The sequence below is a fragment of the Marmota monax genome, unplaced genomic scaffold, assembly GCF_021218885.2.
Source record: "Marmota monax isolate L192 unplaced genomic scaffold, Marmota_monax_Labrador192_F-V1.1 WCK01_AAM20220418_F8-fsc00016, whole genome shotgun sequence".
In the NCBI taxonomy this organism is placed as follows: Eukaryota; Metazoa; Chordata; class Mammalia; order Rodentia; family Sciuridae; genus Marmota; species Marmota monax.
Genome location: NW_026695209.1, coordinates 12,604,042 through 12,629,393, shown reverse-complemented (window position 1 = coordinate 12,629,393; position 25,352 = coordinate 12,604,042).

Sequence of the window (25,352 nt, the reverse complement as noted above, 5' to 3'; positions counted from 1 at the left end):
GCTGAGTTGCCCCAAATCATTGAAAAGTGAGAATTAGAATCCAATTTTCAGTTCTTCAGAAGAAATTGGAGTATCTGCCAACCCACAGTATCCATTAAGAATCTCCTCACTGCAATCCAGTCAGCTAAAGGATGCAGATGGAATTTTCCACATTTATTCTGATTTTTGGTATACCATTTAGCAGGTACTAAAAAACAATTATGTATGAAGGGTCTCCTAGGCAGCAAATCCTTGTTAAGAGAATATAAATAGGTAGTAGAAAAGCAAGTATAATATACAGTCTTGAGCCAATAAAATCATGGTGTAGTTGAGAGAATAAGACACACAAAGCAATCGTGAAGAAAATATTATTTGATACTTTAGTATTAAAGTTACCTTCACTGAAGAGATTTCCATAATTGTACTAATGGAAAGTGTTTTTCATTTTTTTTAAAGTCTTGCAGCATTCACATTCTTATGGCATTTATAAGAAGCATATATTCTATCATATCTTTTCTTTGGTATCAGAGCACATCAAAAATAGGAACCATGTTTTATTTCATCCTCGAGTTCATTTAGTGTGTCACATTCTACTGGCCATAAAAGAAGGGCTCGACAACATTTGTTGAATGGCATACTGATATAATAATTTTAATATATAGACAGTTAACTATATCACAAGGACAATATGTGCAATAAAATTGCTGAGCGTGTTTTCACTGATAATTAAAATCCATTAGGCTGAAAACAATTAGGAAATAAGCACTCCACTCCTGATATTCCTTTAGTGCCCCATGGCATTTACAAATTAGTTTATAGTGAAAAAGTTCTTTATAAATAGTTTTCACTATTCTTCAAAACCATATGAACATAGTTTGTTTTTCTTCTTCCACAAACAGATGATGTTAAAAAATGAGGAAAAGCAAAGAACTGGCATTATCATCCCTGTCAGGATTTCACAGCCCCTGCCCCCATTCTTGAGTCTTCCTTGAAGCTCCAGGTAAAGAAGAATGAAGGAGTTAATCTAGCTGGATGTAGAGACCTGGAGGATGGAGCCTACTGCCTCAGTGAAGTAGAGAGGAGAGAGAAGAGAAAGGACAGGACTTAGGAGTTCTAGAACATACTTGGAAGGACAGCTAGCTAATATCCTGTTTAATTTCTTCCACAGGCACAAGCAACATGGCCAGTTGCCTATGTGCCCCTGGAATAAAGCCGCAGTCAGAGGTGGGACAACTCTTCCACTTCACTGAAGGAAAGAAAGAGAAATGATTAAATAATGGCTTTCTACCTCTTCTTCTTCTTTTTTTTTAAGAGAGAGAGAGAGAATTTTTTAATATTTATTTTTTAGTTTTTGGCAGACACAACATCTTTGTTTGTATGTGGTGCTGAGGATCGAACCTGGGCCGCACGCATGCCAGGCGAGCGCGCTACCGCTTGAGCCACATCCCCAGCCCTCTACCTCTTCTTTCTTTTCTTTCTTTCCTCTCATACTCCATCCTTCATGGAAAATGAGGACATATTTTCCTTGAATATCTGATATCATGTGTTTATGAAAAATGGTCCTGAATAAAATTTAATTTTCTTTTTACTTATTGGGTACAAAATGATTTACATTTACATATTAAATATCACCCAGTCAGAGAGAGATGCACACACACTTAGGTAAGCCATTTTCTTCCTTCGGGATATTCTCAATCTTAGAAAAGATCATTTCACAAAAACACAAAGGACTTTTTCAGAGAATGACACGAGTAATTAAACTCAGTTTTTAAAAATGTAGTATGTTCTGTGGGTTATGCATTAGCTTAGAAGTGATCTCACCAACCTCTTCCACTTCTGAAAGAGAAATAGGAGGAAAGAAGTAAGGATTTGGCCTCCCAGGAGGATGTAAAAGCACTTTTCCTGAGAGGTTCTGGATATTCTTTGGCTATCTATCCAGTACCACATCCTTTACAGGCGATACCCCCCCACACTGTTTTCTGGCAATTTCCCAAGAGGAGCCATGATGCCCAGGCTACCCAGGGTCAGCCAAGGTCAGCTCCTGTTCCCACTATAGGGAATGAGACACTGGAGCTGGCTTTGCCCAAAAATAGCCCGTGTCCATGCTGTGGAATCAGCTTGATATCACCAAGTCCAAAACTTGGTGCCAGAAGCCCTGCTTTTAGAGAGAAAGGACTCCCAGCCTTTTAACATTGCTGTTATGCAAGGTTTTAATTAGTCATGAGGGCACCGGTAGCCAGGGACCTGAGATAGTATCATGATGACCAGGGCGGGTGGCTCAGAAGGAAGCCAAAGGGACAAAGACATCACTATTTTCTTACTGCTAGTTGCAAGGAAAGTGTAAAGAACAAGAACTTGGATTTCTACTGTTATAGGTCATTTGCCCCAGATCTCGGTAATTCACTCTAATTTGGTAGGGCATATTTAACTTCCATATTTTCCAAGAAGCTGAGCATCTCAACAATTTAATCCAAGTAATGACACATATGATTGATAGGCAAAACCTCCATTAGACAGATGGACTTTATACTTTGAGCCTTCTCTGGCACTTGAGCACATGTATCACCATTGGGTAGATGAAGTTTTAATTGTAGAAGAAGAGATAAAATTCAGTCAACTATGTATAAAATGCTTATTATTCTCCCGAATCGGCAGTCAGTAAAAATCTTATTTTTAAAAGATGTTTGCTAAACTATACTAGAGTGCCATAAATAATGATTTATAAATGTTGCCTAATAAATCACATCCTTGGCTCACAGCTAAATATTCATATCCCTTTTTTTTTACAGATAGATGAAATGAGAGTCATAGATTAAATTAATGGAAAGAAAGTGAACTACAGAACATGGTTACTTCTACTTTGGCAAAGTGAATTATTCATGAAAACTCCACTGCAGGTTTACAGAGCCAAAGGTAGCCCCCAGGATGATTTTTTTTCTCAGCCTCTGGGCCCAGGGAGTAATTGCTAAGTGGGTAGCAATTACTTTTGGCATCTTCCACTTCATATCCAGTGTCCTTCTCCCACCTACTTTTCTGGAACCAAGTGTTTAGTGGCCCTATCAAAACCTTTTGGCTTTCCAAACTCTTCTCTGAGTCATCTTCCTGCATTGAAGTTTCACAGGCTCCTTAGATGTCACACTCACATGCACGATACACACATGCACATAATAGGAGAAGAAAGCTTGCCTAACATAGGCTTCATGCTGAGATCTATGAAAGATGGGTATGCTTATGACTTTTAAGAGATGTTTGTTAATTAAAATTAACCTTAAAATGGATGTGATATGCTGGGGAGATAGTCTTAAATTTCCTTACTCCCTTGTTTGGGCCTGAGAGTCTCCTTGCCCCACTTCCACCTTTGAAACAATACTCATAAGAATTAACTAGCAATTGGTATTCTGCTTCTGAATGATATCTTTATCCCTGATTTTGAAAACATAGACGTAGAGACAAAGACCTGTAGACCTGTAGACCTCAGGCCTTCTCCTATCATGCAATCCTAAGAATGGGACTCCCTGCCCCTCTGACTTACGACAGGAAATATTGTACATATTATACAAGGCTTTTGAGCAAGGAACTTCAGATTCAAATTCTGGGGTATGAATTTTGATTCTAGCACTTGTCAACTGGGCGACTATTTCAATTTCTTTAACCTCCTTGGAAAAAAAGGGGCTGTTATTAGCTATTTTATTATCAGATAGTTTTAAGGATCCACTAATATAAGCATGCAGGACATACAGTAAGTATCAAATCAATGTTTGGTATCGTTATCATAGGCATTACCATTATTATAAATTATAACACCATCTAGCAGAGTATCTTCAAGAGGGAAGCTTCAGGGTTTACTTGCGGTCAGATCTCTCCCTGAGCATCTTGGCATTTAGTACTTCATCTCATTTTTGTGTCTTCAGTTGTTTACTTGGGAATAATATGCATCAGACACCATGATAGGAGTTAGAAATTGCAGTGAGTTACATAAATATCCTGAAGGAGCCTTCAGGGCAAAAGGGATCAGAGGGAGAAGTAATTACAAAAGCAATTTCAATGATAAGCCCTGTGCAAAAACAGGTGTAAGATTTTGGAGTAGGAGAGACGAACTAGCAGGTGAAGGAAAGGGTTTTTGGGAGGAAGAGTAGGAACTAGACTGTCCATAGCTGGGAATAGGGGAGTAGAAAATAAATGATGGAGGAACACACTTGAAGAGATGAAAGGGATCTTGAGTGGCTGGAGAACAGGAGGGTGGATTAGGTGGTTGGGGAATGCAGAATTAGGCTGCAAATGGGGCAGGGTACAGATAGCTCAATTGTTCTTAAGGAGGGGCAGACATCTGGCAATATTTGGTGATATTTTTTATTGTCACATTGGGGCTAGAGGTTTCTACTGGCATCTAGTGGGTAGAAGCCAGGAATGCTGCTAAATATCCTCGAATGCTGATGACAGCCCCACCCCAACAAAGAATTAACTGGCCAAAAATGGTCAATAAGGCTGAGACCCAGAAACCCAAGAATAGATAGATCAGGTAGGATTTGAAGAGCAGGTTAAAGGTCTTCTGATTTATTCTAGAAATTACAGAAGGGATGTAAAAGCTGGTGTGGGAAACAGCATCTGGTAGGCCTTTGCAGAAATTAGTTGAAAGATGATGATGATGTCTTGGACCCTCCTTGCCTTAAAACATACATCCCAACATTACTTGAACTTGAAGCTGGGGAGTGAATTGACTGGAAGCCAAGGAGAAGCAGAGAACATAGTGGTACTCCTATCAAAAGGGAGCTGTAATTTTTTTTCAGGAGTCTTGTGCCCCTTGTGTAAGCACCTCCTTTTCTCTTCCTGGTCTGCAGGAGTCACTGGGAACCCCTGCCCTAGTTGGCGGTTTTTAGGTAGGCCTCAACTGCTGCTCCATCTTTTCTGCCAAACCTAATTTCACTCTGCACTCTCTACTGAGAATCCTCTCTTGTGAGCTCCTCGGCACAGTCAGATTGACTCTAGAATCAAGGTATATGCTGATCACTGCACCATGGATTCTCCAGCCCTTCTCCAGCCCAGTGTGAAATCTTCGTCTGTCTATTGTGTCAAATGCTTTGAAAATGGAACATCTGTCTCTTCCTTAGAGTTTTATTTATTTATTTATTTATTAGAGCTTTATAGTTACACATAATAGTTGGGGTCCATCCTGACAAACTCATACATACATGGAAATTGATCTCAGTTCATGATCCTCCCCCTTTTCCCTCCCCCTTTCCCTTCAGTCCTTCCTCTCCTCTCCCCTACTCCTTCCCCTACTTTACTAGACTTCCTTCACTCATTTATTAATTTATATTTGATTAGCTCTTTATGTTATCTTATCCTTTCTGCCCCCTTTCCTTTATTTTACTGTAGCTTCTGCATTATGGGAAAAAAAAAAACATTTAAGCTTTGAATTTCTGAGTTTGGCTAATTTCACTTAGTATGATATTCTCTATTTCCATCCATTTATGGGCAAAATCCATAATTACATTCCTTTATATTGGCTGAGTAGAACCCCCATCTTTCTTGTGTGTGTGTGTGTGTGTGTGTGTGTGTGTGTGTGGTGTGTGTGTCACAATTTCTTAATTCATCTATTGATGGGAATCTTGGTTTATTCCACAATTTAGCTATTGTGAATTTGCTGTTATAAACATGGATGTGCCTATGTTGCTATAGTATGCCCGTTTTAGATCTTTGGGAAAATACCAAAAAGTGGGATAATTGGGTCATGTGGTGTTTTTTCTGAGGAATCTTTGTACTGCTTTTCAGAGTGATTGTACTAGTTTGCAGCCTCACCAACAATGTACAAGTGTGCCTTTTTCCCCACAACCTTAGTTGTTGTTCATATTCTTGATCATTGCCATTCTGACTGGAGTAAGATGAAATCTTAGTTTAGTTTTGATTTGTAATTCCCTGATTGCTAGAGAAGTTGAACATTTTCTTACATTTGGCCATTTGTGTCAAAACTAAATTTCTGACAAATTCTACAAGACATTTGTCCCCCATGACTCATTTCTATTAATATGGCCAGGATCGGTTCAAAATGATCCATATCTTATGTTATTTAATACTTTTAATAAAAATAATTAATCACAGATCTTCATAACTACATCTTATAGCCTTCCTAAGTCCTTTCTAGAAAAAAAAAAGGAAAAAAAAAGGCTAGGAATAAATAATTCTAATTGTGATTTGGAATTAAAATTTGTAAAAAAATTTTCTAGTGTTTAAATCTGTAAATCAGAAGTCCCAATTGAGGAGTGAAAAATCAGGTAGCTATATCTCTGAGTCATATTTTCATTTCAGGAGAACAACAAAGTAAACTCTGGCACCATGTATGGAAGCATCTTGGGTTGGATGTCCTAAGATGCCAATAGTAGCCAGATTTAGACCAGAGCAGGGTCTAGCAAGTGGGTGGCCAGAAAGACAGGGAGAGTAATGAATAAAGCAGCCAAATTAAGAGAACAGGGAGGACTGTTCTGATTAAAAGTGTTCTGATTAAAAACTTTAAGAAACAATAAATAGCCAAACAAAACTTATCTACAAGAATCATTTCACAGAAATGGTGCTGGGACAGCTGGTTACCCATATGAAGAGAAATGAAACTAGACCCTTATCTCTTACCCTGCACAAAAATCAACTCAAAATGAATCAAAGACCTAGAAATTAGACCAGAAACTATGTAACTCCTAGAAGACAATATAAGGTCCAGCAGATAGGCACAGACAATGACTTTCTCACTAGGACCCCTAAAGCTCAGGAAATAATGCCAAGAGTTAATAAACGAGACAACATCAAATTAAAAAACTTCTGCACAGCAAAGGAAACAATTAGGAATGTAAAGACAGAATTCACAGAACGAGAAAAAATCTTTGCTAACTACTTTTCTGACAGAGGATTAATATCTAGACTATACAAAGAGCTAAAAAATTTTACACCCCAAATTCAAATAACCCAATTAATAAATGGACAAATAAATTAAACGGACACTTCTCCAAAGAACAAATACATGAAAAAATGTTTGACATTATTAGCAATTACGGAAATACAAGTCAAAACTACACTGATATTTCATCTTACATCTTTCAGAATGGCAGTCATCAAGAGTACAAATGATAATAAATGTTGGGTAGAATGTGGAGAAAATGGAAAACTTTTGTACTCTTGGTGGGATTGTGAATTAGTACAACCACTATGGAAATAAGTATGGAAGCTCCTTAAAATACTAGGAATGGAAGCACTGTAGGACCCCACTATACCACGTCTTAGTATATACTCTGCAGAATTAATACCATCTTACTACAGTGATACATGCATATCCATGTTTATAGCAGCATGATTCACAATAGCCAAACTAGGATACCAGCCTAGATGTCCATCAATAGATGAATAAATAAAATTTAAAAAAAAACATTTTATTTATACACACACACACACACACACACACAAATTTTATTCAGCCATAAAGAAAAATGAAATTATGGCATTTGCAGAAAAATGGATGGAAGTAGAGATCATTATGTCAACAGAAATAAGTCAAACTCAGAAGGTTAAGCGCCATATGTTTTCTCTAATATGTGGAAGCTAGAGTAGAAAAATGTAAACAAAGATCCGGGTCAATCTCTTAAAATTCAAGGGACCAAGAGGTGAGAGGCAAAGAGGGAGGGAGGAATGCTGGGGAGCGACATTGGCCAAATTATATTGTTATATTATGTATTTACAAATAACAACAAATTCTGTCAATATGAACAACCATAATGCACAAATAAAAAATGTGGGGAAACAAAGAATCATTTCGTGGGCTAGGGGAGTACGTCTGATAAAGCACATTCTTTGAATGTACAAGGTCCTGGGTTCCATCCCCAGCACCTCAAAAAAAAAATTATTTGGTCTTCATCTGCCCATTTGCAAAATCCGGTTCAGAAATGAATAAAATAAAAGGCCCAAATACTTCACTGGAAATTTTAATTGCCAACAAAGAGAAAAGTTGATAAAACATTGAAAGACAAAAAAAAAAAAAGTGAAATATGGTTGAGAAATACAAGACAAGTTTTTAAAAGTGATCTCTCTTTTCTCTTCTGACTTCATTTTGTATATGGCGATCAAAATTATTTCTCTCCCTCCTTTTTCTTAATCATCTCCTTACCATTTCTCTCTTTGCTCCTCATATACAAAGCATCACGATTACACTAGGAGCGTGGGGTCAATCTGTGTAAGCAAGGAAATTCACCATCCTTGCTGAACTGCTGTCTTTAATGTGTATTGTCAAATTTGTAAGCCCAGCAAAGTAGGTCATCAAAATCTGAAGGGACATATTAACTGTAATGCCTGGTGCATAATAGGGCACATTAAAGACAGACTTTCAGTCTTAACACTTAATCTCTTTTCCAGCTTGGTAGATTTAAAAATCTGATATTCCAAGCACAGCGTTATTCTTCCCAGGGCTACAGCTGTGTGTTGCTTTCTATCTTGGGAGGAGATGTTTTTGCACAGGTCTAAGGAAATGCAACACAAGGGAAATGCCATTTTAACAAATTTCAAGAGAGGGGGAAGAGTGCTTTTCTTTTTTGCTGCAACAGAATTTTTGCTGGAATAGGAATGTTGAATAGTTATCAAGTCGACAAATAAAAGTGGAATTTTCAATGGAAGGAAATTAATATTTTCATATTTACATAACATCACTTACATCACTTATTCCTCAAGAACACAGTGACCTTTGCATATATTAGATAAGATCCTTATCTCACAGTTCACTGTTTGGGGATATCCACAACACTCTCATATTTTCTCGACAATTTTCTTGTGAGATGGGTGGAGATAGTGAGAGACAATCAAAATGGAGAAGAAACCAGTTTTTTTTTTTTTTAAATTTGTTCTTATTTGTTTATTGATTGACTTATTTATTTTTGTGGCAACAGATGATGTTGTGTTGAATGTCCTTCCCAAAACTCATGTTGAAATTTAATCTCTATTATAAGATATTAAAAGGTGGGACCAGATGGGACCTTTTAAGAAGTGATTATGTCATGAGGGCTCTGCCCTCATAAATGGATTACTTCATTCATAGATTAAGAGATTAGTAGGTTAATGGGTTATTTGGAGATTGGGTTTGTTATAAAAAAACAGTTTGGCTCTATTTTATTTATTTATTTTTTTGAGTCTCCTTGCCATTCACCACCTTGGGACTCTACAGATAATTCTTGACCAGCAGAGGCCCTCACTAGATTTGGCCCCTTGACTTTAATCTTCCTTACCTCCAAAACTGTGAGAAATAAATTTCTTTATAAGTTACTCAGTATCAGGTTTTCTGTTGTAGCAACAGAAAGCAGAATAAGACAGAAGGCTTTTGCAATGACTAAAAAATGATGAAAGTATATATGTCATGACTTCTTTGGGGTGTTTCAGAAGTTTTAAGATTTAGATTCACCTATCCTCATGGAGTTCTCCAAATCCTACATTCAGCTACTGTTGTTGAGGACCAGATATGACTCTTCATGCTGTAAGTCAGGTGGTGACTAAGACAGACCGGGTTCTTGTTCTCAAGGAGCTGATAAGAAAGGAAGATAGTCGTCAATACACAAGAAAAGAGAAACGTGACCCATATACTATGCAGGGAATTAGCTGAAGGTCTGATGGCCCCTGAGATTATAGGGGCAGAGAGGATGACACATAAGTTCAGCTGAGGATACCACAGAAGAGCTAGCCATGGAAAGGCTCCAGGGGCAGGCATTCCAGGTGCTGAGAACAGTTAGTGGAATGGCCCCGAGGTGAGCAGATCGGCTGGTAATGGCCACTGAAAAACTCACCACAAATTTAGTGGCTTTAAACAGCTCAGATTTATTACAGTGTAGTTCTAGAGGTCAGATATCCAAAATGAGTTTCATGGAGCTGAAATTAAGGTATTGGCAGGGCTGTTTTCCACTCTGAATGCTGTAGGAAAGAATCTGTTTCCTTGAGTTTTCCACCCAGATAATTCAGGATAATCTCCCCATCTACGATGCTCAACTTAATCATAGCTGCAAAGTCTCTTTTGACATTTATGTGACATGTTCACAGGCCTGAGGATTAGAGTGTAGACAACTTTTAGGAGCCATTGCTTTATGAACTATGATGGAAAGGAGGAGTACTTCTGTTTGAAGGACAGAAAGAACCGGTGTGGTAGAAATTTAGTAGTAAAATAGATAATGATAGAATGAGTTCCAGTTCCAATTTCCCAGTGGAAATAATAGATGACATTACCACTATCACATTTGCAATTTAGCTGGATTTCCCCAAATATCTGAAACTGGCACAGGAGGTAGAGGACATTCAAGTTTGGGGGTTTCTGACTTCCTTGATTAATAGTAAACTAATATTGCAATTCCTCAGTCTAATTTTCTAATTACAAATACCACAAAATTTTAGCACTTATTATATTACTGTGCTGGGAGCCATTAGCCAAGTAGGTATGACAATTTCCTTGCCAGCGTACCCCATGTTGCAGTGACATTGCATGTAGGTGACCTTGCTCAAGGACCAGGGCGGATTAGGGTGTTCCCGGTTTAGGATAATCGGGTTTAGGGCGTTCCAGGTTTAAGATTATTCCTGCTGGGAATAGGGCATATCCTGCTGCCTGAGTTCCCCTTGAGTTCTCACGGGATTCAGACAGTATTTTTTGGGAGACAGAAGCCCAGTGGATGTGGATTTGGGCAGAGAAAGTGGATTTGGGCAGAGAACGTGGATTTCCCCAGAACGTGATTGTAGACGGCTGGTGTGAGTTCGGGAATAAAGAGTTGCTGTGTGAATCTACAAGCTGTGTGGTGGCTCGTGATTGTGTGCCCAGCCAGACTGCGGCATTTGTGCCCAGCCAGACTGCGGCATTACTGTTTTGTAAAATCACAGAATTCCAGATCAAAAGAGATTTTGAAAGATTATTTAGATGAGTTTTTAATTTTTATAAAAAAGGGGACATTGAGACAAAGAGATGTTAAATGTCCTTTCTAAGAAGCTGGACCTAGAACCAAAACCCGACTGTGCAGTGTTCCCTTCCCTTTCTCTTGTGCATTATTACATTTTAGGTGTGTGCTATCTTTCCTAATTTCAACTGCCTCTGAGTGGGCGTAGAGCATTACACAGCTCTGGATGTTCCTCTGGCCAACCATGCCCTACTTTGCTTATACAGAAGAGTAGGTGGTAAATAACATTTGTTGATTGAAGGGTTGATTCAGTCCATTGCCCTTACCTGTGCCCCAGAACAGACATGGTAAACCAGAAACATCTGGACTTAGAAAATTCCTGAAGGCATGTAGCATTTTTATCATTTGCAAGATACTGTAAATGGCTATCATTTCAATTGGACAAGACAAATCAATCATCTGTGGGCATAGTTGAGACTTTCCTAAAAACACTCTGGTGATGGAACTTACCAAAACCTGCCACCCAATCTATTTTAGCCATTCAGATTAATTTATTTGTGGGTTGCTGTTGCAATTTTTTAAAATTGTTTTAAAAAAAAAACATAAAATCTTTTTATTTCAGAGAAAACTGAAACTTTCTAATTCTACTGTTAACTGTCCTCTCCCCCACCTGCCAAATCTAATTTGTAGCTAAGGATATATGGGTAAAACAGTTAGCAAAGGAACTCAACATATTATGAAAGAAAGGAAATAGCCTCAGTAATTAATAGAAATTTGTTTATATAGATTAGGAAGCAGATTGACACCAGTGGTCAATTTTAGACTTTAGATTTTTACTCTGGCCTCTGTAGATAACATAATAACTACCAGCAGTCTCCAACTTGCTCCTAAAAATAATCTATTGAAGTAACTTCTGAAAAGTGCAGGAAATGGTGAGACAAATTAATCCACATAAAGAGGAACAAAAGAGTTTCTTACAGCCTGTCCTGGTAAGAAAGATGGTCCTGGAGGCATGGCTGGGTGTGTACCTTGGGTGTGGATCAAGCCTGTCAAGTCCAGGGGGAAGGTGGTTGAAGACTGATCTATGTTCTGAACTTATCATGTGTCTTTGAACTTTTCTCAAGATGCTCATGTAGAAGTAAAAAATAACAGTTCCAGATCATTTCTTAAACTGTGCAAGGCAGTCATCACTTTTACCTGCTAAAATTCATCTTGCCAAATATAATTAATAATCTTGCATGTGCTGTGTAAATCAGTATATTGAAATAAAAGCAAGACACGGGTTATTTATATAGAGGGCCAACTCCCAGAACATTTAGTCAATTAATTTCATTTCAGTGAGAAGTTAAGAGGAAAACACATAGAGGGAGCAGTTTTTATGCTAATCATAGGGCTTTTTGCATTGTTGAAAAGAAAGAAAAGTATGGTTCCAGCATACTTTAATTGCAGGCTTAGAAAATTTTTAGAATATATGAACCCATATATCATGTATTTAGAAAATGGTTTATTAGAGTTGCTACATTGTGATGTTATGTTTTCCATGGTAACTAAAATATATAATTTTAACTTATTTTAAATTAAGAGTTTATAATACACTAAATGTGTCTTAACTTTACAAAATATAGTTCTAGATCCTAAAAATCTCAATAGGTGTACATGCTCTGAATAGGCTAAAATCAACCACTATTTCCTGCTAAATTATTGATGTTTCTAAGCTGTTTCAGCAGAGATCCAAAGAATTTAGCCTTTGCTAAATTCTTAAGATCAAAAACTTCAAGATTTGTGTTGAGATGTGTAAACTAATATATAATCAGGAATGAAGTTATATGAAGAAAATATAAAATGGGTGTGAAAATGGTTTCAAAGAGAACTTGAATATTAAACTCGATGGACATAAGATTAAAAGAGGATGGGGGCATTGAAGACATTCAGTACTGATCATCAGAATCAGTTCATTGAGTCCCTCCTTCATGCCATTTCCTTTATGGATATTATCGCCAAGACTTACATGAACTGTGTAAAAAATCATTAATCCCATTTTAAAGAAGCAACTGAGACTCAAAAGCCTCACAACTATTTAAAGATAGAACAGGATTCAGACTCAGATCTACTGGCTCCTAGACTACAATGTCTACTATGAGTGAGCATAAACACAAGGATACAAATGTTGTAATGAGGTGGCTTCAGAAGAGAATGTGCTATTTGTAATAATAGGGAGTGAATTTGGATTGGTCATGTGGAACTATTGTGGTTGGATTTGAATGCTAGGATGAAAGGCTTAGACAGTCTACAGGACAGAATAGACAACAACTCAAGTTTCTTAGCTAAACCTATAATTCTGACACAGATGATAAGTTCTGTGCCTCCATGCAGATTTCTTGCTCAGCTTTCTGTCCCCAGGGCAGAATACAAACTCTCTTAGTCTAGTACAGGAACTGGTACTTAGGATGTACTTAATAAATGTCAATTTTTTATTATTTGGGGAAAATCTGGATTCCTTCCCCTTCATTCCCTCCCTTTGGAGTCATTTGCAGAGCAGATGGTCAATGATCCAGGCTTTTTTTTTCTTTCCACCAGACACAGCAACCCAAATGCATTTCTCCCCCCACCCCCCATCCTCTCTTCTTCTCCTCCTTCTCCTTCTCTACACATTTATTTGAAAGCAACAAATGAAGTCTAAGTCAAAGAACTCATGGTTGAATGGGTCTCTGATAATCAATGTCTATCATCAATGAATGGAAAACTTAAACTACATTTGGAAATAGGAAAAAAAATATTGCAAGAATTATGTCTGTGTTTCAGACATAGTTAACACTGTGGAGTGAAGAACTAAAAGGAACAGAGCTGTTACCTACCTTTATAGACTTTGGAAATGAAAGAAACAACTAGTGAAGAAAAAAAAATAGCTTGGTGAGGTTGAAAAAAAGAATAGAAATAGACAATGTATGAGTAAATAGGTGAGTAAATATGCATGAGATTTCAACTTCTCATATCAAATAATTTTGGAAGTTTATTTCAAAAATACTGTAATATAAGAAATAACAAAAGTTAGTAACTTGGCATTCATGTTCACGCATGTGTTCGGCTTTCATTACTGTGACCAAGATACCTAACCAGAACAATTTCATGGAGGAAAAGTTTACTTTGGGTTTATGGTTTCAGAGGTTCAGTTCATAGATGGCCATTTCATCACTCTGGGCCTGAGATGAGGCAGAACATGATGGCAGAAGGACTCGGGTGGAGGAAAACTATTCATCTCTTGTAGCCAGGAAACAGGAGAGTGGGAGGAGCCAGGGGGACCCAATGTAGTCATCAAGGGGATGTCCCCAGACACCTTCTTCCTCCAACCATACTCCACCTGCCTACAGTTGCCACACAGTACAGAAGTCCTTCCAAATTATTAATCCACCAAATGGATTAATCCACAGTTTAGCTTATAGCTATTATAATCTAATCAATTCACCTCTGAATATTGCTACATTGACCTCTGAGCTTTTGGGAGACACATCGTATCCAAATCATAACAATGCATATTCCAGTACTGAGAACCAGCAGTGGGTGATATTTTATAAAGTATGTTACTCTCCTCCATTCAGAGTAATTAATCTTAGGTAATCGAAGACAGTTAGCCTTAATTTATTCCACAGATAAATACAAAATTAGCACCAAGAAGAAATTGCCAGTGGAAATTAGGGGACCATGGACTTGATTATGTTGAGGAATAAGTAGTCAGAATCTAACTTTATACCCTATCTAACAATTCAGTACTAGGCAAGATTTACCACTATTCTCTATTCTTTTTTAACAATGTATTTCCTATAAAGAAGAAATCTGAGTGTGAGGGGAAGAAAGGAGATTGGTCTGCAAATTTCAAGAGAGGTTAATAAGATGGCCCAGAGATGAGGACCTAGCAGCACCTTTCTTAGAGAATGTACTTTCTCTATATATATATCTCTTTTTTTAAAAAAAAAAAATATTTTTTTTAGGTATACATGGACACAATATCTTTGTTTATTTTTATATGGTGCTGAGAATGGAACCCAGTGCCTCACATGTGCAAGGCACGAGCTCTGCCACTGATCCACAACCCCAGATCTCTATATATCCCTTTTTGCTTTCAGTATGGCAATGCCCCTGTGCTTGCTAGTTTCCTTTTTAAAAATTCTCTCCTTCAACTTTTCAACCTAGAATCCAGTGACTATATCCTCCAAAACATCATTTTACAGGCAGTTGGTACATATCCTCCTGCAGAGACTTAACCTGGGTTGCTGACCCTGGTGGTATTCCTTCTAATCTACAGTAAAATTACTGTCTGCTTTCCCCATCTCCTTTCTTCTGTTCTCCTGGGTATATATGAATGTGTGTACTAGGAGAAGAGATCAGAGGATATGGACAATTAAAAGGAATCGGTACTGGGAATTTCATGAAATATTGATCTCATCTTAGTTTTAAGTTTGCACTTATTGTGTAGGAGTTAAGAATCTAATGGATAATCAGTTTGTTTCCTTGATTTCATCTTTCCTTCAAAAAATAAATTCAATAAACCTTACATTGCTCATCTCTTGGCTTGGATTAATGCAGTGCATATAAAAGCCTGTCAGTTTTGTCTTAGGTCCTTTGGTGATCAGCTATGCAAGCTGCAATCACCTTTGTTTACACTTTGTTAAACCTGCCCGGAGCAGGTGGCAAGATTACAGGCTTAAAAGGCAGGTGGAGTGAGGAGGGGATGTAAATCAAGGTTCAATTGCTATGTTCTCTCTGGGATAATTGAGACAGAATAGAGAAGCCATGTCTGCATCCCTAGATGTCCTAAATGTGCTGCCAAAGTATCCGACTGCATTGCTTTCAGGGCAAAGGTAAGTAGTATTCTGGAAAGTCCTACTATTTTTCAGATTGAGCAAGTCCCTAACAGGTGCGCCCTAATTCAAAGTCTTGGGAGGAGGAATTGGAGAGCCAACAGCAGGTGTTGAAGTGTTTGAAAGAAAGTAAGCAAAGACTTCTTGGAAAGGAGCAAGTCCTAGGAGCCCCCAAATGCAGCATTTTGGTGCCAAAAACATTGTTGTCACAGAAACTGTGAAATGCATGCTCTGCTCTTTTATGTCTCCCTGCCACTCTACTGTGAAATGGGGCAGTTCCTGGAACACCAAGCACTGAGACAAAGAAGGTCTGTACATCATTCAGGAAGGATGCTGGACATAAAGGCTGGAGATTCAACATTTCTGAAGGATTTATATTTGTCTTCAATTTCTATTCTTATAAACAATCTGAATCCAACCCCAAGATAAATAACTGGGTTGAAGGCCCTTGTCATGGCAGACATGCAAAAGCATAGTAGGGATAAGGGAGCACAACATGCACAGAAAAGCCAGACCCACTCCTTCCTATTTTCCTTCTTTGGTTGCAGTTCTGGCAATGGAACCCAAGGCCTCACATTCTGGGCAAGTGACATCCCCACAACTTCCTGAGGATTTTCATTTGTGTTCCCCTCATGAGTTTGAAAAGCATGTTTTTGAAGTGGTTAACTGAAAGGAAAAGGTGAACAAAAGAAAAAAGAAGTGGAGAGAGAGAGAGAAAATGAGAGGAAGACAGCAAGAGGGAAACTGAGGAGAAAAGAAGACAGAAGTAAGGCGGAAATGTGTCAACTAAGACTCTGATTTTCAAAGTAGGTTTGGTTTACCAGCTCTGGCATACATGGCTTGGTGGCCACAGCAGATCCATGGTGGAGCTGAGCCACTCTGAAGGGCTGGCTGTGGCTGGGAAGATAGAGGAGGGCATGGTGCCCCTGAGAGGGCTCACTCCAGGGCTGACCTCTTGCTGAATGAGACCTAGACAGACATCTTTTAAACATATGAAGAAAAATGAAAGAGGGTGAATTATTGTATGAACTAACTTTAGCTACTCCCCAAATAGATAAAATAGCCAAACAGCAAAAGACTAATTTCTTTGCACCCCCCAAACCCTTCAGAAAAGCTTCAGAGATTGCTTCTTTAGTCTTTGTCAGTTATTAAATGGGTGGGCTGCTGTCACCACTTCCTGGGTATTAAAAACCAAAGCACATGTATTGATGAGAGTTGAACAAAATTTGACAGTTGAGATAGTGGCTCAAATGCCCCAGGTTTGGGGGCCTGGGGTTCCAAATATTTTCAGGATGACTAGTATTTATTTTGTAGGCAGTAGCAGAAGCTTAGCTCACTAACAGTTCTACTCTTACTTTTCTGGAACCCAAGCTCTCTTTTTAAATAGCTAACCCTTCAGGCTTACTAAGTATCAGTTACTGATTTTTTGCAGTTAAGTACAATGTGTTTATTTGGGAAGGAGGATACTTGGACATACACTTGATTTTCTTTGACTTCCAATTGCAACTGCACAGGTCTTGGCTACTCTGGGTGGGGAATGATGCATGGGACAGTGTCACCATCAATTAACTCTAGTGTCACTGAGAGTCTGAACATGGAGAAAGGAGTAAGGAGAGGAGGAAAAAAGGAGGAAAGGGAAAAGAATGGGCTAGAGGAGCAAATAGAAAAGAGCTGATTTGCAGGGAGAGGTGGAGTGACCGCATTCGCTGCCAGATGTGATACTGAATGGCATCAGAGCCGTGGTTACCTTTTCTGAGTGTAAACCCAAGAACGCTGTGTTACCTCTGGAGCCATTAATTACAAAGTGTCACCTCTAAAAAGGGCGACTTTGAACAGAAGAAAACCCCTCCCCACGGAAGGACAAACTCAGGTTAGGGACAGTGCAAATAGCAGATGCCCATCCCCATGACAGGAATAAGGGAGAGAGGGATCGGTTTTTAAAGCTCCATTAACCAAGAACTTTACTCAAGGAGGAGCTGTTAATAAGTAATGAAACAAAGTGCCTGTTATGGAGATTAAATGCCCCTGTGTCTAGGTACAAAGTTCAGGCTGCAAAGTGCAGCTGTCACCCTGTCTATAACCCCACCGCAGCCTTAGAACCTCTGGTTCAAAGTGTGTCTTGCTGCCTTCCTGTTACTAGGCTGCCCGGTGCAAGGTCCAGCCTGGGGTCAGAGTTCAGCGTCTGAGGCTCTGCTGACTGCCTTCTTTGTCTAGCTCAAGCGAGCTTTCGATAAGCCACACACTGCTTATTTAAGACGATTATTACAAACAACTGACAGATTATTTTCCCAGATTCTTATGCTTATTCTTTATATCAAGCTTAAACTGTGCCAAACTATAATTTCTTGAGGATTTGTGTGCAGATAAAAGCAATCAATTTAAGGACACATGAAAGACTAGGTCAAAAATCTATTTCTAAGGGATAACCATGCTCCAAGCAGACACATAAAATGGAGGCCCTTTGGAGTATGAACAATTTCAAAATGAGTCCAAGAATTCCCTCTTTAACCATCAAAGATCTGATAAATACGAGATTTACCCTTTACAATTGAGCAAACCTTTCCTAATAGGACAATAGATCAGTGATAATCCTTTTCTGAATGGAGTCCCCCTTTACTTATTCTTTTTATTTATCCTCTGAAGAATTAGAGGGAAACTCACTTTTTCAAATAGTTTCCATTGTTTGACCTGATCCTAGCAAGAGTCTTGGGAAGGTGGCAGAATACTAATTTGTATCCCTCTTTTGCAGATGAGGAAACTGAGACTCAGAGATTTGAGTCCAGAATCACAGAGCTGATGATATATGGCAAAACAGGCCATGATCCATCTCTTTACCCTTTCCTCTCAGCACTTTTTCCATCTGATGTTCTGACAACAATTTTCTTTACATGGGAGTAGCTCTTTTTCATTCTTCATTTTTTTATGGAAGTGAACAGAGTCAACCTAAAAAAGCAGGAGTTTGGGAAATGTGATTTGAAAGAGCACTTCAGGTAAAGGTGCAGGGAATCAGGGTCTGACCACACTGGCCCAGTGCCAGGTACTTGACTCATGCTCCAACTCCTGACCACAAATGCCAAGGGGGCTGGTCTTTAGCTCAGTTACCAGTGGGTCAGTGAGGGCTGTTCCTTCCAGTGATAGCTTGGATTAATATTTTACCTCAAAAAGGAGCACTGCCCATAAGATAGTGCCTCAGAGGCTTAGAATTTAACATCTTACTTGCTTTTGATTCATAAAACCAAGCAGAAATTTCCTTTTCCCATATTTTCTTTATGTTAGCATGTAGTTTTAAAATCGTCAGTAAGTTACATTCTTTGGGTGGATATGTATATCAGGGCCTTCAATATTCCAGATATTTACTGAAATATTTATTAGCAGATACTGACATATATAAATGTTTTTGGTTATCTACTGCGTCTACGTTGTGTGCTAGGAAGAGGGTGTAAATATAAGTTCAGACACATTGCATTCCTTATTGTCCAAGAGCTTGAACCACAGCAGGAAGAAAAGGGTAGGAATGCACAAAGCTGGTTACAACAGCCAGAGACAAAGCACTGGGACGGGACAGAGGGAGCATAAGGATCAAGTGTTTAAAAAAAAAATGAGTAAAATACTTAGTTTTTTTAAAAAACAAATTTGTTATTATTTTATTTTGTTATTTTTAGATCTACATGATCTAAATACAGCAGAGTGTATTTTGACATACATACATAGAGTATAACTTATTCTAAGTAAGATTCCATCCTTGCAGTTCTACATGATATGGAGTTTCACTGGCCATATATTCATATATGAACATAGGAAAGTTATGTCCAATTAATTTTCTACTATCTTTCCTGTTCCCATTTCCCCTCCCTTCCCTTCCTTCCCCTTTGTCTAATCCAATGAACTTCTATCCCCCTGCCCCCACCATTGTGTGTTAGTATCCACATATCAGAGAGAATATTTGGCCTTTGGATTTTTGAGATTGGCTTATCTCAGTTAGCAAGACAGTCTCCAGTTCCATCCATTTAGTTGTAAATGCCATACTTTCATTCTTCTTTATGGATGAGTAATATTCCATTGTGTATATGTACCACATTTCTTTATCCATTCATCTGTTGGAGGGCACCTAGGTTGGTTCCATAGCTTAGCTCTTATGAATGGAGCTGCTAAAAACATTGATGTGCCTGTGTCACTATAGTGTGCAGATTTGAGTCCTTTCAGTATATACCAAGGAGTGGATAACAGGTTCAAAACTTAGTTCCATTCGAAGTTTCCTGAGGAACCTCCATACTGCTTTCTAGAGTGGTTGCAACAATTCACAGTACCACCAGCAATGTATGAGTGTGCCTTTTTCCCCCATAAGGATTAATTAGCTTGAGGCCAGGCTCATAAAGGAACATCTGACCTAGATGAAGCTTTTAATCACACAGCCACACTAGAAGGACAGATCATCTGTATTTTATAGATAAAAATACGAAAACTCAGTGAGGTCAAGATGTCCAATCCCAGCTACACAACAGGGACTTCAACACCACTATCCACCAGATCTTCATGTAGAGATTAGAAAAAATAACCCAGGAAAAATAAATCACTAGAAAGGCAGACAACAGGGCTGGGGTTGTAGCTCAGCGGTAGAGCGGTTGCCTTGCACATGTGAGGCCCTGCGTTCGATCCTCTGCATCACATAAAAATAAATAAATAAGAATAAAGATTTAAAAAAGAGAATTCTTTAAAAAGACAAAGAAACAAACAAACAAACAAACAAAGACAGACAACAAGGATTTTGACCTATCCTCCATGGCAAGGTGGAAGGGAGTACCTGAGAAATGGAAGGAGTTTAAAGACACAGAGGCAGGCAGCTCAGAAACCAAAGCTGAGTTGTAGATGAAAGCAAGCAATTGGGGTGACTCCAAATGAGGACTCCTCATCTTTTAATGCATGATGACGAGAAGAGCAGGTTGAGCAGGATGCGTTTTTTAGTGTCATCATTTATTGGATTCCTTTTCTCTTTACTCACCCCCACAAAAGACTGTATTTTTCTCCCTGCTTTAAATATATGTTTACTATGATGGCAGATATCGCCTACACTTTGGAGACATACCTAACCCAGATCTCTGGCCACAGTCTCTCTTTTTAGATACTGATTTTTTATTTCTAGCTGCCTACTTACCGTGTCCAACTGGGCGGCCCAGAGACACTTCTGTCTGTTCCTGCAAACCTGCTCCTTCCCTACATTCCCTGCCTCAGACAGGTGACATCTGTTCCTTCTGTCTTTATGATAGAAACCTTGATTTTATTTTAGATGCCTTCCCCACCTCCACCCTGTAAATCCAGCATATCAACAATCCTCATGGTTTTAACTCTGCAATGTCTCCAAATCTATTTTCTCTCCTCAACACCCCTCGTCTTTGCCCATTCTATGTACATGCATATAAGAAAGATATTACTTTATTCATTATCATCAAATCATTTGTAAAGGTATATATTTAGGAATTATTAAATAACCAAAAATATTTGATAACCAAAGGAATAAATTTCTACTGCTGAGGACTTAAGCAATTGCCATATCTCAATGTGAAAAATAACTTGTGGCAGGAGTAAAAACTTCCCTGCACATCCCAATCATAAAATCAGCTCTGTTATCAAGACATAAATAGAAGGAAAAAGACACTTGGAAACAGCCAGTTGTATAGAAGGTGCTAATATCACCTTCCTTCTGGGCACTGTGAGCATGAAACATTGAAGAAGTAAAGTCATTAACAAATTCCAAGATTTCCTCCCACCCCATCATGAAGAAATGCTCAGGTTCCAAAATAAGAGAGAGTGCAATTAATCTGTGAGGAAGGGGAAATGCTCCTGTGATCCTCACAAACACTCGGATTTGTACACCCTTTTCACTTTATTAATTTCATTTTGTTAATTATTCCCCACGGTCACCTCGTGGGGTACCTTGTTCTTTTCCCAGTTTTTCAAGGTGAAGGAATTTTGGCTGAAAGAGGCTCACTGACTTTCCAGAGGTTATCTAGGGATTCATTAACAGAATAAAAATTAGGCTCCAGTTAATGTCACTAAGCATTGCTATCCACTACATCTGCCTGCTCTCCTCAGTCCAAAGAGGCTCTAAATAAGGAGATAACATAATTAAATACCTTTAGGGAAAACACAAATGAATCAAACCTGCAGAAAAGATGAAGATAAATTCTTCAGACAAAGTGAGATAGCTGAGGAATGCATGGTGTTCAGAAGTCAGCAAATTAGATTGCCATTTGTAAGAAGATAGGGCAACAAGAAAGGCCAGGGAGGTTCTGGTCTGCACTCAGAGAGGCATAGGATAGCCTGAAGAGAAAGTCAGGACACTGGCAGTACAAGACAGAGACTACACCTATTCCAAAAAACTCATTTTGGGGTCCAGAAACACCAAACCCAGAGAATTTTTGGGAAAACTCCAAGAACCAGCATTAGCAGAAAAAATGAAGAATGTGTTCAGACAGCTCCCAAGCCTCACTGTCTACCAAGTTCTAAGGCAAAGTTATAGCAGATGCAATTGACCTAGCAAGCTGGACAACTCAGGCCTGATGGCTAGATTGAATTGTATTCAATTTTATGTGTGGTTGCCTCTATTTGGAAGGGAACAACCCCATTGCATGTGACACAAGTAATTAGGACCTACATAGTATGGCCCCCAAGTCTCTCTCTTATCATCCTGCAAGGGTGTTACCTTTACCCCTCCTGAGGCCTGATAGTCCCAGCTTGAGATAAGGAAAGTCTTGGGATTGAAGAAATTTATGGCAGAAAGTGCGATTTCAAAAAAAAAAAAAGTGAAATATCTGTGGTCATTAGCTCAGAAGACCCTCAGCTTTCTTACGTGAAACATGTATTTATGAACAAATCTCTTGGATATCACAAAATTCATGAAAGAGGGCCTGCATTTGCATTATGGGCAATCAAGGATTCATTAGCCACTTTCAATCAATGCGTCTGCTGTGTGACAGATGAATCAACAATCTTCAGACAGGCAGAGCTGAGTGAGGTAAGTAGCAAGAGCTAATCATGACCTGCTGACAGATGGTGGGATAATTCTGTCTAAGGCCCATATGATTCCCAGTAAAGTGAATAACGTAGTATCTTTGTGTTGTCCACAAATACAGCAAGATAAGTTTCTAATGGACAGGGAAGGGCAATTTAAAAAGGAACTAACTTTATGCCCAGCATGGTGGTGCCTATAATCGCAGTGACTCAGTAGGAAGGAGGATCACAAGTTCAAGGCCAGCCTGACCAACTTAGTGAGGCCCTATCTCAAAATAAAAAAAGGCTGGGAATGTAGCTTGGTAAAGCACTTCTGGGTTCAATTGCTAGTACCACAAGGAAGGAAGGAAGGAAGGAAGGAGAGAAAGAAAGAATGTATGAATTTTGTCTATTTCACTTTGTCTTTATCTCGACGGCCATGACAGGTGACAGTCATGTTTGACCCTTCCCATTTTCTTACCTTCCATTCTTCACTATCAACATTATCTCCCTAGAAATGAATGTCTTCTAAGGAGAACAACTAAATCCCTGCTGGGCCACAACAACATGAAGAATTTGTCAATAGAATTAACACTGTAAATGGCTGTATCTGTGCTTTCTCCTGCTCATAGCACTGATGTCATAACACTTAATATCTGGAAAAAAAATAATTTAGTCAGTTGAAGGAATGATTTCAAAATTAATATGGGAATTTCCACAACTTCAGAGAGTTCTAGTTTAACTAGAAAGGAGACTAAGGACATACCAGAAAATGTTTGAAGCTGAATTGGATTCTGGGGTCTTGACTCTTGAAAGAGTATAGGAAAGGATTTGAAGAAAACTTGAACTTAGAGAATCTAGAGAAAGAATTAAAGCTTCTGGGAGGTGGAGCGAAAGTGTCACAGCAGAAAGTGAGATAAGCTGTTGGAAGGGAGAGGTAAACATCTACTTGTTCCTTTGCTCTTTGCCCTGGAATGAGACAGAAACCCATCCCTTTAAGAATGTGAATGTAGTTCTGTCCTGTTGCTGTTGTATTTTTGTTCCTTTACTGGAGTCACCATGTGAATGTTTATACAAAGCTACTCCTGTGTTGCATAATTCTTTGAAACAAAAGATGTCTGGAATCCAAGAATTCATACCTTTTACTCATTCTGCACAGGAAAGCACCAGATAAACAAGAATCATATCTACCATATCGAAAAACATCTATAATGCTTATCTTTAATATTCAATTTCTGTCACTTACTAATTTAAAAAAAATTTTAGTCAACGTGATTTGACATAACAAAGGAAACTTTGCTTAATATTAATATTTATGACCACACTGGCTTTAATAGCACATTGCCTAATATCTGACTGAGAGCTGAATAGTCTCTATAGCCCCAGAACAGGAATTCATTAAAGCTTTTAGAAGAATACTACTAGGCATAAATGTTAAGGAGCAAAAAGACTAACCCAACTTTACCACAAAGAATTTGGCTCTAATACGTGCAGCCATAACTTCCTCTAGCACCTTGGATGTGGCACAAACATGACAGGCTTCCTACCAATACAGGTCAGTTAAAATCCAGAAAAGGCACAGAGGCCTCTTTTCTTACTCGATTTCTGTAAGTTATTCCCATTGATGCTAGAGAGAACTATATGAATTAATCTACCAACTAGGGATAATGCTCGGGCTTAGTAGCTAAGGCATACTCAGAAAAACGTAACCTGTCAAGTAGGCTTAGAACTCAGAATTCATGCAATTAGAATAAAGCTAGATGCAATTTTAAAAGTGCATTGGAATCCATTTGTAATAGCTATCAAAAACTTTATTGAACCAATTTATACAGTTCATTTATTTACCAGTAGCTAAAATACTCCAAAAAAGGTCCTAATGGATATTTCCAAAATCAATTTGAGAGCATTAACTCTATCATGTTCATTGAAAGAATGTGGTGAATTATAAGAGTCAAAAGACAAGATGGTATTTGTGGATAAAGTGAATAAGTAGTCAAGAGGAGGGAGGATATCTAGAACTGGACTGTCCCCACAGTAGACACCAGCCACATGTAGCATAAATGGAAATTAATTAGCATTAAATGACATTTAAATTCCAGTTCCTCAGTTCCAGTAGCACACTTCAAATGCTCCATAACCTCATCTGACTAGGAGCTACTCTCTTGAAGAGTGCAGATAAAGAACATGTCTATCAACTTAGAAATCTCTATAGCACCATGTTGATCCAGACCCTCCAGCCTCTGTCCCCTCCTTTACATCACAACATGTATAATTTAAACATCTCATCCAATGCAATTTCAAGATTCAGAAGTACTACAGAAGAGAACAGAGAGGAACAAAATCTTAGGACAAAATTGTTGCCACCATCAGCTGACTGGGCAGCTAATGAGAGTATGATGATTTTTAGGCATGTGAAAAGCTCTGAATTCACCCCATGCCTATCAGGCTAAACCCCTGTTCCTTCAGACTTACAGACATATGTGCATATGATCTGTCCATACTTTATGTCAGCTCATAGCTGCTTTCTGTGTAAATAGTGAGCACAAGGAGATAAAGCTGTAGAAGAAATTAGTTCTTTGTGGTCCATGCCTATAACTTGTTCAAGTCCACCCTTGTGACCATGGCAACCTGTGAA